Genomic DNA, 15,204 nt, shown 5'->3' with positions numbered 1-15,204 from the left:
TCAGATGATACAGTTAATTATCGATATCAAATATCCAATAAGGAAATATTATTCTTATCTATCTATCTCATTAAAATCGAACACGAATTCGAAGTCGACTATCGACAAGCAGTTGGTATTCCAAATTAAACATCGTTAAACATCGGTGAAGTTTACAGAGGAGTGGGTGTTTCGCCATTGTTTCATGTTTCACGAGGAGTTCTAATTAATTCCTACGCCTTCGATTTCCCCGAGTAAGAGAAGTGTTCGAATCCAACCAACAACACCGTCCTTAACTATCTTCCGGTCGACCAACTGCGGCCAGTCGACGACAGTTACTCCTTTCCCCAAAATCGTGTCCAATGATTATTTCGAACAGTTTCCCTCTTCCGGTTCCGTGTAATTTCACACGCAACATCGTCGTAAATCACTGGTGGGAAATAAACTGTCAACAAGAAATTGGATCTCGTAGAAAAATTTCCACAGTTACAGGAGTGGAGAAAAATAATTCTACGAAGGATGGAATAAACTTTTCGAGGAGATTGGAGAATCGAAGAAAATAAATCTTATTAATAAATATAGAATATTGAAAAAGAGGTTGTTACGAGTAAAGATAGAATATCCGGAAAGAGGGAATTCTACTAATAAAAGCGGATACTAAAAAGGATATTCTATCGATAAAAACAAAATATCAAGAAATTCTAGCAGTAAAAGAAGGTTATAAAAGGAGAAATTTTAGTAATATAAAATGGAGGGGTGTAAGAGAGTTCTAAAAAGAAATTGTAGCAATAAAAAAAAACACAGGCCTGCTTGAAAAATCGTATCGAATTCGTACGATAGTCGTATACTTGAAAGAGAATGACAAGTTTGTATGACAAGGTTTAGATATTTCTCTTTCTTTTTATCGAAGCAATAAGAGAGTCGAGTCGATGAATCATAAAATTTCCTTTTAAATTAATATATCTGTTCTTGCAAGCTAACCTTGACCTATTCGTATTCTTCAATCAAATGATTTCTCTTTCAGATTGACCTTTGCCTTATCTTTCACGTTACACAAATTTAGACTTATCGACTTATCATTAACCACTATCTCACTCCCTTTCTTCCAAGGACATTATACCGCGCTATCATTAACAATTTTCCGCTCTACTCTTATCGCTACTGTTCGTCTTATATAATTGCAATCACTTGCAATTTACAGTTGATTAGAATTATCAAATAAAGTCACGCGTACTCGATAAATTCTCGAATTTAATTCGCTTACGAACAAGATTTTGAATATCTCCAAATAACTTTGGAATTAAAGAAAAATTTAACTCTCAATAATAACTAATAAAATTCGTTCCACTTAAGATCTCCTTAACCAATCTCTATTTTATCATTTTTTAAATCTTCCCTCTCAAAAAAAAAAAAAGAAAATCTGCTAAACCTAATACAATATTAATCTCCTCGTTTCATCTAAGAATTATCCAAAAATACGAAACGTCGCAAAATATTCACGTTTTCCGTTTTGCGTGCAATCTCTCGAATGTCCATAATCGTCTGATTGCACAGGATCGAGTTCCATAAAATCCCAAAGAATTTATCGAATAGTCTAACCGAGCTGTCCAAATATGGACGTCGCATATGGGTGCTACGTGACCGGTAGAAATTCGTCTGGATTCTGTATCGTTTATCCGTCGGCCGCGCCACGTTTCGAATCCTGGAAATTTCACTTTAATATTGAAAATTCATTAGCAGCTCGTTATCGTGACCGATTTCCATTGTTCCGGATTAAACCGGAGATATCGAGTCGCTTGTAGGAGAAGGAGGAGGAGGAGGAGGTGGGATCCTGAATCGCGATGAACAGAAGAAAAATCGCGCGATAGCGTGAAAAGAATAAATAAAGTGGTAAGCTCTCGATGAAATATCAAATATCAAATCGCGATAAAACGAGACATAAAAGGATGATATGAGAGGGATAGCTTCCGAGATTGAACGGATAGAATGAAATTTGTACAATTCGTTGTGAAATATATCGAGGAAGAGGCGATAAGAGAGAATGATAAGATAATTAACAAAAGATATTCGATAATTTAAGTGAGACGGATTGGAAAGCTTGTAAAAATATGTGCGAACGATAAAATTGCTATCTACTTTCCACAACTTTTATCCGTCAAACAGATTAATTTCGTTTATTGTTGAAACGTGTGTGAATAACAGAATCAACTTGCTTGAACGCAGATACTAAAATTAGCGATCGATAAAATAATTGAAGATTAAAATGGAAATTATCTTTGACCGTTGTAATGCAAACTATAGCAGGCTATATAGATATCGATTGTACACGTATAAGTCAATTGGTTAGTTAAATTAAATTCCTTCAAATTATTGTGATATAATTTACCCAAAATATTACAAATTTCGCATGCGCCAATAATAAATTTTATCGTGCGTGATAACTACGTGACTACGTATATAGACGTAAACATATTCGATTAATAATTCGCAAGCAGAAAATTAAAGCGGAACGATAAAATAAGATACATCGACAATAAATGACACTGCTTAGCGAAATCGGTTGGAAAGTATTAAAACGAGTACAAAGGAGGAAAATTCATCCTTTTAAGGACTCGCGGTATTGTCTGTGCACCTTCCACAGTGCTTTCCTAGCAATAAAATTCACTTTTGTACCATTGCGAGAGAAATGATTAAATTTCTGCATAATTCATTATTAATCTATTCCTGGACAATGTCCACGTTACAGTACCAATTTGCATTCAAAAATATCAACTGAATGAGAAGAAAGGGAACGTGAGACGATAATTAAAGGCTGGCAAATTAAAAGTGAATAAAGTGAAAGGATTATATAATATATATTATATTATTAAACGACAAGTATGATATCTCTTTTCCACGAATCCATTCACGAACGAGGAATTTCATCGTTCATTCATGTACAAATCGTGATAAATTCTCCTTCAATCTGGCATGAAATATAATGATTTTTATATTTTAGTTGGATATTTATTTTTGCGTTTATTATTCGAACGTTATACAATACAGAGGATCGAATGAAACTAGAAAAATGAGAAACGAGAGAAATTCGATGTAAAATACGAATATGATTTCCTCCTGTACGTATTCACAATCGATGAAGCCTCGAAACGCTTCTAATATTCCGAGAATATACTTTATTATTAATTCAATCTCATACATCAATCACATTATTACATTCTCTAAGAACTTCCGCTTGAGTTTTTTTTACTTTTTTTCATTTCAGATACGCTTTGTATGATCTATTGATTTAAAAAAAAAAAACGAGAAAAAAGAGGAAACGATTTAATTAAATATCAAAAAGTGGTCAAAAAAATATTAGAAGATAAATAATATTAAACGTTAATTTACTTCTCGGAAAACAAATGAATTTATTTCATAGAAGATTTCTCTATATTTCAAATATATCCTGAATGCAATGCAAACATAAGCGCATTAAATAATGAAGAAGAAAAATCTATACCGCGGAACGGGTTCAAATTAACAGCAACATCCCATCTGATTAACATCTCATCTTCCCCCTAAGCTGAAACTTTCAAGCGATAACAATGTGGGCGCAATGTGAAACTTCAAAGTTCCAGACTTTGCGTCGGCGAGTCTTTCAACTTTTCCCCGGTTCACAATCAGTTTCTTACATGAGCGGTGTTATGCAAATTACCATCCCTCGTGTTTCAAAAGAAGGCATACCTACTTACTCGACACGGATACTCGACCAAGGGAGACGATACATAAAAAAAAGAAGAAAAAAAAAACCAGTCCCTCCCTAGCAAGCTCGACTTCGCAATATCGACGTTTGCAAACGAGCCAGGAAAGAAGAGGACGAGAGTTAACGAGATCCGGTGATTTATAGAAGAGCCGGTTCTAGAATGAAACGAACGAAACGGGGCACGACAAGATTGAAAAGAGAGAAGAAAGATCGATTCCCCTCGTCTCGTCTGCAACAGATGCATGTAAGTATATACCGTGTACCGATAGATTGATAAATAATAGCCGAGCTCCCGTAGAGAGGTGTGTATAGAAGAAACGAAAGCGGGATCCATGTTGGAAGAAAATCCTCCGTGGAAAATAATCCCGTGCTGGTCGCTCGATCGAGAAATAAATTGGCCCTCGAACTGGCCAGTCCTCGAAGCGGTGGCGACGACTGCCAAAAGATGATCGAACGGAGGTTGGGAGAATAATGTTAACTGGAGTGAGCGAGATAGGCGAACGAGGGCCGACAAACGAACATCGGATCGGCTGAATCCGATGAACGAAAGGGATACTCGATGAAACTGGGATGGCCCCATTACGAGATTACATCCCTTCGCCTGGGATGTTCAGAGATGATGGCACGATATTTCTGATATTTCTCCATGGATCCACTCGATCTCCGTTGATAGGAAATCGATGTGCATTCAATCTCCCCGCACCGCCACATCCGCGGCTCGGATTCTTACACAGATTACCTCGGGTATTTTCGGATATTTTCGCCATGTATTTCAAGTTTCACGGGAAATTGACTCGCACGAGGAGGGGGAGGATTCCTGCACGTCACGTCCAAGGAATTATGACGCATTATCGGAAATGGAGAATGGGGGAGTAATCCATCATCGTATCGAGCGTTCGTGAAACAGACTCGAATTAGCGTGATTTAATTTTGCATTCCAATTGCGCGATTTATTCGTCCCTTTTTGGATTTTAAAACACTTGGATCGGATACAGCCCTCCGATCGGGAGAAGAGAAACGAAATAAGTATTCGTCCCGGGAATGATGATGAATTTAAGCGATGCTGTCATTGAGGAAATATTGTACGTGGAAATTGGTTAGAATGAAATAACATAAATTTGGAATTTAAGTAATTATACTATTAGTGGAAATATTTCTTTAAATATATAAAAAAATATACGAATTTGAAGATACTTTACATTTACCGTTAAGAAAATATATCACGCGAAACCTTCCTGTTTAACATAACAAGTTGCAGTATGAGGAATTAGCTCCGCGGTATTTATTACAAGACCCTATATATTACGAAGATAGTTATCTTCGATGTAACAGATTTTCATACGTTTCTCCATTAAATTTAATACACCCGTAATATACCAACATAACATTTAATAACAAATTTCATTACTTTGATCCGAAACATGAAACTGAAAATACTGTAATTAAATATAATCTTCGTTCGAGAGAGTTTATTTAGAACACGATGGGATCTTGATTAATGAAAGATAAAATGCTTTTTTTTAAATATCCCCTGTTAAAGTTGAAGCGTTTCTCGACACGCGAATTTTCGAGAGACGCTTCTTTCTTCTCCTAAATTACTCTCCATAATGAAACTCGGAGCTATCATTATTCGTCGAACACCTGTAACGTTCCGTCTCAATCCCAAACGTGCAATCCACTTCAATAACGCTTTTTCCCCTTTTAACTAATAGCACATTTACTAGTTCGCAAAACTAGAATCCAAAAACAATCCGCCCTTTCTCGACTCAAGCGCGATCCCTGCTTTTAATTGTAAAGACTGGCATTCCGTCCAATTGAATCCGCTTTCACGTAAATAATATCGAAAAAGAGCGTGCATCGAATCGTGGAAACAGAAATTCCAGTCATCGCAACCCGATCGACCGTGTCTTATTTGAATGGGAACCAACATCGATTTCGATTTCATCCCTCTTTCGCTCCTCCTCCTAGTTATTATTATTGCATTCGCCCTACGTATCCGTTTCTCGATTCTCGATTCTAGAATTTCGATTTACCATCGCCGCATTTCGAATTAAGTTAACGTATGCTAAAAAAAAAAAAATCTGAAGAATGTGAAATTTCTTACGGGTGCGGGATTTATGGCCACACTTGACTTCATCGCGAACCACTTCACGTTTCGCGGGCGAAAAGAAGGATATACGTGACGATTCCGTAAAAGCACGGCATTTACGATCCCTCTCGTATCAAATAATGTAGGTCGCCGTGAACAACTTCTTAACGGCCCTTAAAGCCGCGCGTTGTTTCTTTTTTTTTTTTTTATACGTTTCTGTCATGCAACGAGCGGAATGGGTTACGCGTAAAAATCGTAAATCATCCACAGCCACAGCTACATAAAAACCACCCCTGCCAGCGAGCCCGTACATTATCTTTTTCTCGCTTTTGTCTCTTTTCTCTTCCCTTCCCCCTTCCTCCCTATGTTTAGTCCCTTTCTCTTTCGTTCTTTTCCTCCCTTTTTTTCTTTCATGTGCAACGAGCAACAACGAGGACGCAAATAACGCAAGGTTGGTCGGTTACTCTGCATACGTTTCAAGGATTCCCGCGCTGGATGCTCTGGCGACTCTCGCGAATTTAACACGTGGTTTCGCAACGTTTAAAAGTCGACGAGCACAAAGAACGTCGAAGGTTAAAAGTTTGATCTCGACACGAGACGACACTTTCCTCCGCCAATTTTCAAAGGGAATTGCAGTTTTTCAGGACTTCGGTGGCGATGGGACGAGGTAAGGAAGCACGTTGAATAACACGTTGGAAAAATTCCAAACAGAAAATATTCACCGTAATAACGATGTTATGGTTATTTTTATGAGGACATTTCGTCCAATCGATGAGATTTTTTCTTTTTCTTTTCTTTTAAATTCCGCGAAATAAGGTTGGAAATACAAGGCATGCTTGTTACGTTATTTATTATTATTTACGATGGAATTCGATTGAAATTCTTTTCTTTTCTCGTCGAGGTGATGATATCCGACACATCCGGCTTTTTTAAAGTAAAATCATCTTTTTTTCATTAGATGAAAAAATGTTTCCTTTTCGAGGCCACAGCACTCGCCTCGATACCTGTTGACCCATATGTTGACAACTGAGTATCCACGCCTGTCTTTTTACATTTGTCCCTGATTTACATCGTAAAATCCGCTCTAAATCCTCGTTCTTAAATCTCATTTAACAAAACAAAAAGATTTTAAGTATCGATTTTAGTTTCAATCGATTGTAAAAATTTGAACGGACGATCCACGAATAATAATAAAATAAAGGTCGTATTGAATAATCTAGCCTAGTAAAACGCGACGCGGCATTGTTTTTCGTGAAGTGAACTCGGTTAAGGAAAAACGAGATCCGAGCCTTTTCTTTTATCGACCATTTCGTTAAATGTGAACATTCACCATGGAATAACCACAATCCCGGATCGTTTATTTAAATATATGTATTTGCCCTAGTAATATAAATCGAGGGAAAAGAAGTTGAGCGCGGTTCATTATGGTTGGCTCATCACCAAGGCAAATGAATTAATTTTCTTGATTGTGTGACTAAAATATACCGAGCATTGTAAACTTGCTGAAGAACCTTACTCTTGGGGTCACGTCACATTAACCGACATTCAAATAATTAAACAGGTGGCATAATGTAGATAGGGTAGGCTAATCACGTCACGCAGTGCATCATTAATTTGTAACGAGCATTAACCTGAAATCGTAGAAGCAACGCTTATCTTGGTCTACGTTATGCAATGTGTGCACGTGTTGTGTGAAATTGACAGATTGTTTCGAGATAATGGATTGAATTGCATCGAGTTACGCCCGAGAAAACAAAATAAATTAATTATTTGAACAATGACTTATTTAAATTATTTGGTAATCGAATTTTATTTAATATTTCGTGTTTGAATAAATGTGTTCTGAAATGGTTTAATATCGATTCAAAAAAAGAAGCAGTCGTATAACTCTATTACGAAATATAATTATTTTTCTCGAGTTGTTTATGAAATAAAAGAAGCACGCTTCTAATATCTCGTAATTTTAATTCTATTCTTTGTTTGAAACAAAATACCAAATCCAAATCCGCCAAATAAAAAAATGTCTTCAAAAAGAGATTATATGAAACAAAAAAATGTGTAACTCTGGAATATACGTTTGGGGCGCAGTATATGATAATAAGGGAAGCGTGTTAAAAATACATTTCACGTCAATTTCACTCGGACACTTCTTTATTTATATACCCCCGAAGGCATTAGAACACGGTATGGAAACGAAGAAAGTAATTTACACGAGGGACAATGCGCGCTGGTGGAGAAGCAAGCTGAAGCTTAGCATCACGACTTGAGGGATTAAAAAATTTATTTCGCCCACCGAGTTTTTTTCTCCCTTTTACTTTTTCCTTTCTTTCCTTCTTTCTTTTCTTCCTAAATCAGATCCATGGAAAATATCGGGATGGATTTTAATCGTGACAGGGAATAATTCGCGGAGATAACGTTCATTTTTAGCACGGTCGGCATAGAAATTGCAATCCAGCTCCGTCTCGCGAAATTACTTCAACTTGTCCGTTTCATCGATTCGCATTTACCTTAATCGTCTTAATTAATCTTACTTCTCTCTGAATTTACTCCGGACGCGGATGGAAAATATAAGGGGGATTGCTCGTTAAGAGAAATTCCACCTTTCTTCTGATGTCTCATACTCGATGCCTCGACCGAGCAAATTTTGAAGAAAAGTTCAGATCGATTTATATAAAGTGGATATGTTAGATTAAGAAATTCTTTGATCGAACATTTGCGCGGCAATCCATCGATATCGTTGTCTCAGAAATTAAGTTCGTCTCGAAGAATCGTATCGAAAAAAAAGAAGGATTTTCCTATGAAAAATCAGCTTTGCACGAGACATTATTGGGCAAAAGATTCAGTTATATAACGTTCAATATTGTTCAAGAAGCAAGCGCGAATGGATAAAAGGGAGAGAATTTGAGGGGAAACGTCGAAGCACATCTAAATGGGATACCGGTGTGAAAATCGATCAAACGAAGTCACGAGGTTTGCTCATTCCAACGGAGCACTTTGTCCGATCCTTAGCTCGAACATTGAAAACGTTTCTACGTTGAACGATCTCGTCGCAAATCTTTGCAATAATGGGAGCGTAGTAGATACGTTTATTATTCATTTCGGGGTGGCATCCATTTGCACGCGATCCACGTGCTTCGCGAGGTAAACCGAGCATCCACTTCCGTTTATCGAATCGATTCGACGCGGTTCATTTGATTCAAAACTGAATTCCCCCTTCGTAAGCACGATTTAACAGATTATTATTTATCGTGTGCCGATCTAAACAGGTTAAAGATATTATTTATGACAGATAATCAATAATTGCAAGCGAGAAACAATATTCTATCTGTTGTAATATTAATTGACCAGCACTTTGGGGAACAGGATGATTATTTTACCGAACTTTGATACTGCAAATATTTATTTTGAATTGTTGATATTAACGATATCGCGTTAGAGAAAAGATAATTTTGATAAAACTTTGTTAAATATATGAGTATTCAAATATTATAGTCCACATTCGTATCAATGAAACGTTATTATTCATAATTGGTTCAACGACTAAACGCAATAAACGGAATGACGAATAAATAGAGCAAAGAAGAACTTATTCATCAAATCACCAATTCACACTCTCTTAATGCCCTAAAGCTGTTCAAAATTTATCCTATTAATCGCAATCTTACCCATCAATCCCATTTCACACATCAACGTGAGTAAAACATCCCTCTAAAATGCCCCCAGCATTCAATCGCGCAACTTTCTATTCGACTTTCGTTCTCATGCATAATATCGCTGATCATTTTTCCCCTCCTAATTGCCCCTCCCATTGCAACCTGTCCCCGAAGTCAGACAACAATGTACTTTCGACAGGGGAGCAAGGGAGCGAGATTTTTTTTTTTTTAATAAAAGTTGGATATTCCGCGGATCTCTTTGGAATTTGTCTCCGTGACAGCGGATCGGAAAGGGGCGCCCTCTTCCTTTCAATATCTCGACGGTTCAACAGAGCGCGGAATTACAGAAAAAGTCAACATCCATCGAGGCGGAGGCAAATAACGCGACAACTCGAGCCGCCCGATCGAGCGAAGCCGAAGAGGAGCTGGAATTCGGCGAAAATATATGCGTGGAAACGCGCAAAGATGGATGATCGTGCGTGGTTTCGTTGCTCCATTGCGTCGATTGTCAACCATTGACCCCTATCGCGATCAACAATCCTTTTATCAACATCGATCGCCATCACGCGTGGATGAATACAGCCGCGTGAATGGAACCACCCGTTATCCAACCGCTGCAATTATCACTCGCTCGTTGCGCGAATTCGCGGGTCCATCGTTGCAGATGGATTCCTTGGATATAAATTTTATTAACCGGTAATTCGACTATAAACCGTATCGACCGGCCGGTTAATTAATTTCGAGCCAAGCTGACGAAAATAATTAAGGGATTATCTACATCGAGTGACTTTATCGCGGCGGGCAATCGTGTATGCTCAATTTTAACCGGAGTTCGTTAAAGTACCGCCACGGTGTGATCAATATTTTAATTTATTATTTAACTTATGTAATATCAATTTGGAGGGTGTGTTTTTTTTACTTTTGGTTTATTATTTTTTTGTTTTTTTTTTTTTTAAGGTAATTTATTTCACGCGAGAACTTTTATTTACTTTTAATTTGCGCGCGATTTTTTTAGAAACTTTTCCCCGATTGTTCGATGAAAGTTTATACATATAATCTCTTCCTGTAATGACGAATGTACAGTTTTAATAATTTCGCAGTTGAGAGTATTTATAAGGATCAAGAGGAAGGGGAAATAGGATAATGTAAAATCCAAACGACTGGAGAGAAGCGAAATTGCAATCTTGCAAACAGATTTGATATTCTAAATAAACCGTCGCTAGTTGGTATGGAACGAAAGTTCAGCGACATTTAATTTCAGTTAGAAATGTTGTAACAGATGAGCGTGCCGCTGGTAAATAATTTTATTAACATTTTTGGAATAGAGTACCAGAAAAGAATGAAACAAAGAGAAACAGAGTTAAATTAAGGGAAAATAAATGAGCGAAACTTAGCAGGAAGTATTCTGAATGATAAATGAACTTCTAGAAGGTCACCAGGCGGTCTCGAATATTTTTTAGCCTCGAATTTTCGCGACTTGAACAATGAAGGAAAAGCTTTACGGATCGTTGAAATAAAAATATATAACAATCGCGCAACAATCTTCTTCCTCTTCTTAATGGAAAAAAATGAAAGTATATTGTTGTTGATTTTCTCAACAGAGAACGAGAAAATAGGAAAACGGGAAATAAAATTGAATTCTTATTGAAAAATTTAATGAAAACTCGCCGCGATATTATTAACTGTGATATCACGGTACTCGTCGTTAGTATTCGCGACGAAAAGAGAGAGAAAAATAGAGAAAAAATAAAGCGAAAATATAAACAAAATGTCTTTTCGGCGATAAAACGAACCGCGTTTTTTCAGCAAGATAAAGTAAAAAGAAAAAAAAATGGACGATAAAGAAACAGAGGAGGGTGGGAAATGGAAAAGGCACAAGAGACACCGACAGTGATAAGACAATGTGAAAGAAATCAAGCAACCTTTTTCTTGCACGACGATAGCGTCAAAGATCCCTCTTTCTTTCAGCCCCGGCCATCACCACTGTACATCATCCACCACTGTGCATCATCCCTTGCCGCCGTGATCCACCCTCTTCTTTATCATCTACTCGTTCCCTGATCAGACACAGATGCAGGGGCAAGGACTCGCAGGCTTTCACGTGCCAGCCGACGAGCACGCTTGCGCGTTACTTTTATTGATCAAACCGAACGAACATTCAGTCTGATTCGAACCATCGAACCAGACGGATCCAGCAAACCGAAACACAATTACTTCTACGACAATACGCGTCAACCCGCCGTTCACCGTTCTTTTCCTCTCTAGATTCATGCACGCTTCGCTCCCTACGGCCTTCGTTTCCCGGCCAACACCTTTGTCCCCGTTTTTTTACGCGTCAAACCATGTTAAAACCGGAGTTGATTTCTCTTTGAAAATAGGGAACGAAAGGAAAAAGAGAGAGAGAGAGAGAGAAGAAATGATATCCACCGCCCACGCGATAATTCAGCGCCAATTTTTTAGTTGCGATTAACGAAGCGATGCTGGTCAAAAGTAAATGTAATTATCCCGAGGATAATTTATCGTTTGGTCGGGGACACAGTTGAACAACCAATTTCTCCGTGATTATTATTCGTGAAAACTGGCCTGTGACGCGTACGTGAAGAATCAACGGGGAAAAAATAAAAATTTGATTTATCCCGTTTCTCTAGTTTTTAATTTGAATCTATCGGGAATTAATAACGCGACGGTTTTAATTTGAGTCGAATTTTAGTTAATTCTTCTCTTCTTTCTTTCTCGAGATTAAAATTATATATTCGTTTGATGAAAATTCATATATTCTCGATCATGGCGAATATCGAAAAATCGTTGAAAATAAACTAATACTCGCTTCTTTTTTCATCGAGCATGCGAATGAATTTTAATCTTCGCGAGTCGATCTAAAACTCGCGTGTTTAATCGAAACATGATAAAAAACGTTAATAAAACTATGAAATAAATAGAACACGTATAAATAAATAACATATTGATCGTGTCTTAATTTAAGTCATAATAAAATTATCTATCGCTGGTTACATCTTTGCAGAAAAATATCAATATCACCCTTTCCTTCTTATTTTCATCCATAAACTATGCCCTTTCGACGTTACATACGTACTCGAAAAACATATGAATGGAGATGCGCATCCCAATTAAATCACGGATGAATGGAACAATCGCGCGAAACGGAACTGATCCACGTGCATGTCGCGCCAATTAACACAGGAAAATCGATCGATTCGATTCAGATAAACGCTGTTCGTAACTTCGCGCACGTGAGTTTATTCCAATGATTAACTAATAACTACGATTTTATGACTAATTAAGCGAGTACGACTATTGGTTGTACCGGGGCTGTACCCACGACATTCTTAATCGTCTTAATCGTCGTTGGAACCGCAGCCGGTAACCGCACCGATATAATTATCCGATTCGATCGATGCGCACAGCTGGAGAAACAGCGTGGGACGTCATTCGAGATACCAAAGGGGATAATATAGGATCGACCAAGGAAATTCGAGGTAATGAATCGGGGGTACCCGCAGAAATGGAATTTCGAATATTTCGCTTCCGATCTGCGAGCTCGCATCTGAACGCTCGCAAGGATAAACCTGATAATGGGTATAACGGTTTGTTAATAGAATATTGTCCAATTGACGGATAATAAAATATTGATCCTTATGTTTATATGACGTAACACGATTTTTGATTACCGTAACTTCCGCTCATTCCTTTGAAATATTGTTTATATACATCGTGCGATATTACTTTGTGAAATTGGTAATTCGAGAATGTTTATTATATCGGTATAAAATCTTGTTTGGCCGCAGGCGTGCCAAAGGTGTTACGGCTATAAATTTTATGGATCCGGGGGATCATCACCAGATCCATCCCTAATCTATGAAAATTCCTCCGAATTTTATAAGAAGATTTAAAAATCGAATATTTCCCTTCCTCTGTGCTAAACTCGATCAATTTCGATAAATCGCGCATATTAATCCCTCCTCTTTAGTAATTACAAAACAATCGTTACAAAGTACTTATGCGCTATTGCATTTATTGTAGAATTAATTTACGTGCTAATTAATTTGGTCCAAATATATTCAATTCATAATTTAATAAATACTTTCCCATGTTGATTGAACAAAATTTGATACGATGAACGGTCGAACGAAATAATTCGAAAATAAAGATATCGTATAACATATTGGATAGGAAAAAAGTGAAAAAAATAAAAAGCGTTCTCGCGTGCAGTTTAATTAATCACACGTCGAACATCGATCGTTCCACTCGTCAAAGGGTTTCATGCGATTACGTGTAAACAGACATCTAGCAGACAAAAGGGGATAAACTGGGAAAACAATTGGTCGAATCATCGGTAAAGAACAGATCCAACCTTATTAACTTTCGCGTATGAGAGAGAGAGAGAGAGAAAGCGAATCGCTTTTGTTTAACGCAACTGGTTGCAATCTCGAGTCGGTCGATTGTAAAACCGGGAAATATTCCGGCTCGATTCGAAGCAAACACAATAGTCAACTAATGACCGTTGTAAAGGATCCTGAGCTTGCTCGTGTCATTTATACGTCGATGATATTTATTCCGTTCTCGTGGAACTCGCTAGACTTGTGAATGGGAAGCATAAGCAACAGATTGCTTCCAGTAGTTCGCGAGCCACGGTTTCAGAAAGTCTACACCATGGGCTGCCTCGTTTCATTCAGACAAGCCAATCGAGTTTACATCCGAGTTACACCGTCATGCGAGTCGTTCGTTAACGCGCGTTCTCCCCTTTCACGATTTATCCTTCGCCGCGAGAAGGATATTTTCGCATCGCCAACCCCTTCTTCAGAGTTCAAGGCTGTATCAAGCGTCGTACGGGACAAATGATCAACGAGGGTTGTCTATTCGTGGTGAAAGTATACTAGGAAGGTTGATGTAGGAAAATGTATCGATAGAAAAATCTGGAAACGGGTTAATTATGGAATACGAAGATAAACGAGAATTGTTTTTTTATATACAATGTTCTTTATCACAACTCTAGATTTAATTTATAATGGAATCGAGTCACTTAATAAACGTTACGTAACTATTCGAGAACGTTATATAATTATTCTTGATAATTTTCTATTTTTTCTTTTTTTTTTTTTCGTTTCCCTCGTACAGGAATTAGAAAGTTATTATTTTTTTGTTTAACTTTTTAGAAGCATCGACGCAGAAAGTGTTAAGTAATTATCGCCTAAAGCTAAATAGAGCTTAGAATTATGCGTAACGATGAAAGTTTTAGGTGGAACGCTTTGTCAAAGCAAACTTCAGGAATTAGTAACTTAATGTATGGAAAGATTAGGATAATAGAGAGGTCGGATAATATGAAGAAAGTTATGAGAAATGGACTCAAGAAATCTCGATTGAAAATTTTGCATTTATTATAATAGAAACTTTTAATGCTACGTTCTTTTAGAAATTAATCCCAATTTTCGATGGATCGAAATTATTTTCTTTACGGATAGTAAAACGTGTCGAGTTTACCATTTTTTAATTAAGTTATAATGTTTCTCCGAGAGATATTGATCATTTTGCACTCGCACTCGATAATTCAATATCGTGCGTATTACTGTGAAATTGAAATTCTAGATTATTCTTTCTTGCAGAGAGATATTCGACAGAGACATTAAATTATTTCAATAGAAAAAAAAAATGAACGAATGAATATTGAACTGCGATTTAAAAATATAATTATAACAGATTATGAGTATTTATTTTGAATATTT

The 15,204-nt window shown here is 37.2% G+C and overlaps 1 protein-coding gene across 1 annotated transcript in view; it reads right to left on the bottom strand.

Annotated features, from left to right (window-relative positions):
- Positions 1–15,204, bottom strand: part of LOC108002058 (BTB/POZ domain-containing protein KCTD16) — a 90,967-nt gene that overhangs the window by 67,931 nt on the left and 7,832 nt on the right. The window lies entirely within an intron of this gene.

This window comes from Apis cerana, linkage group LG1 (assembly GCF_029169275.1).
Source record: "Apis cerana isolate GH-2021 linkage group LG1, AcerK_1.0, whole genome shotgun sequence".
Classification (NCBI taxonomy): Eukaryota; Metazoa; Arthropoda; class Insecta; order Hymenoptera; family Apidae; genus Apis; species Apis cerana.
The sequence above is the reverse complement of the archived record's forward strand: the minus strand, read 5'-3'. Positions and strand labels throughout refer to the sequence as shown.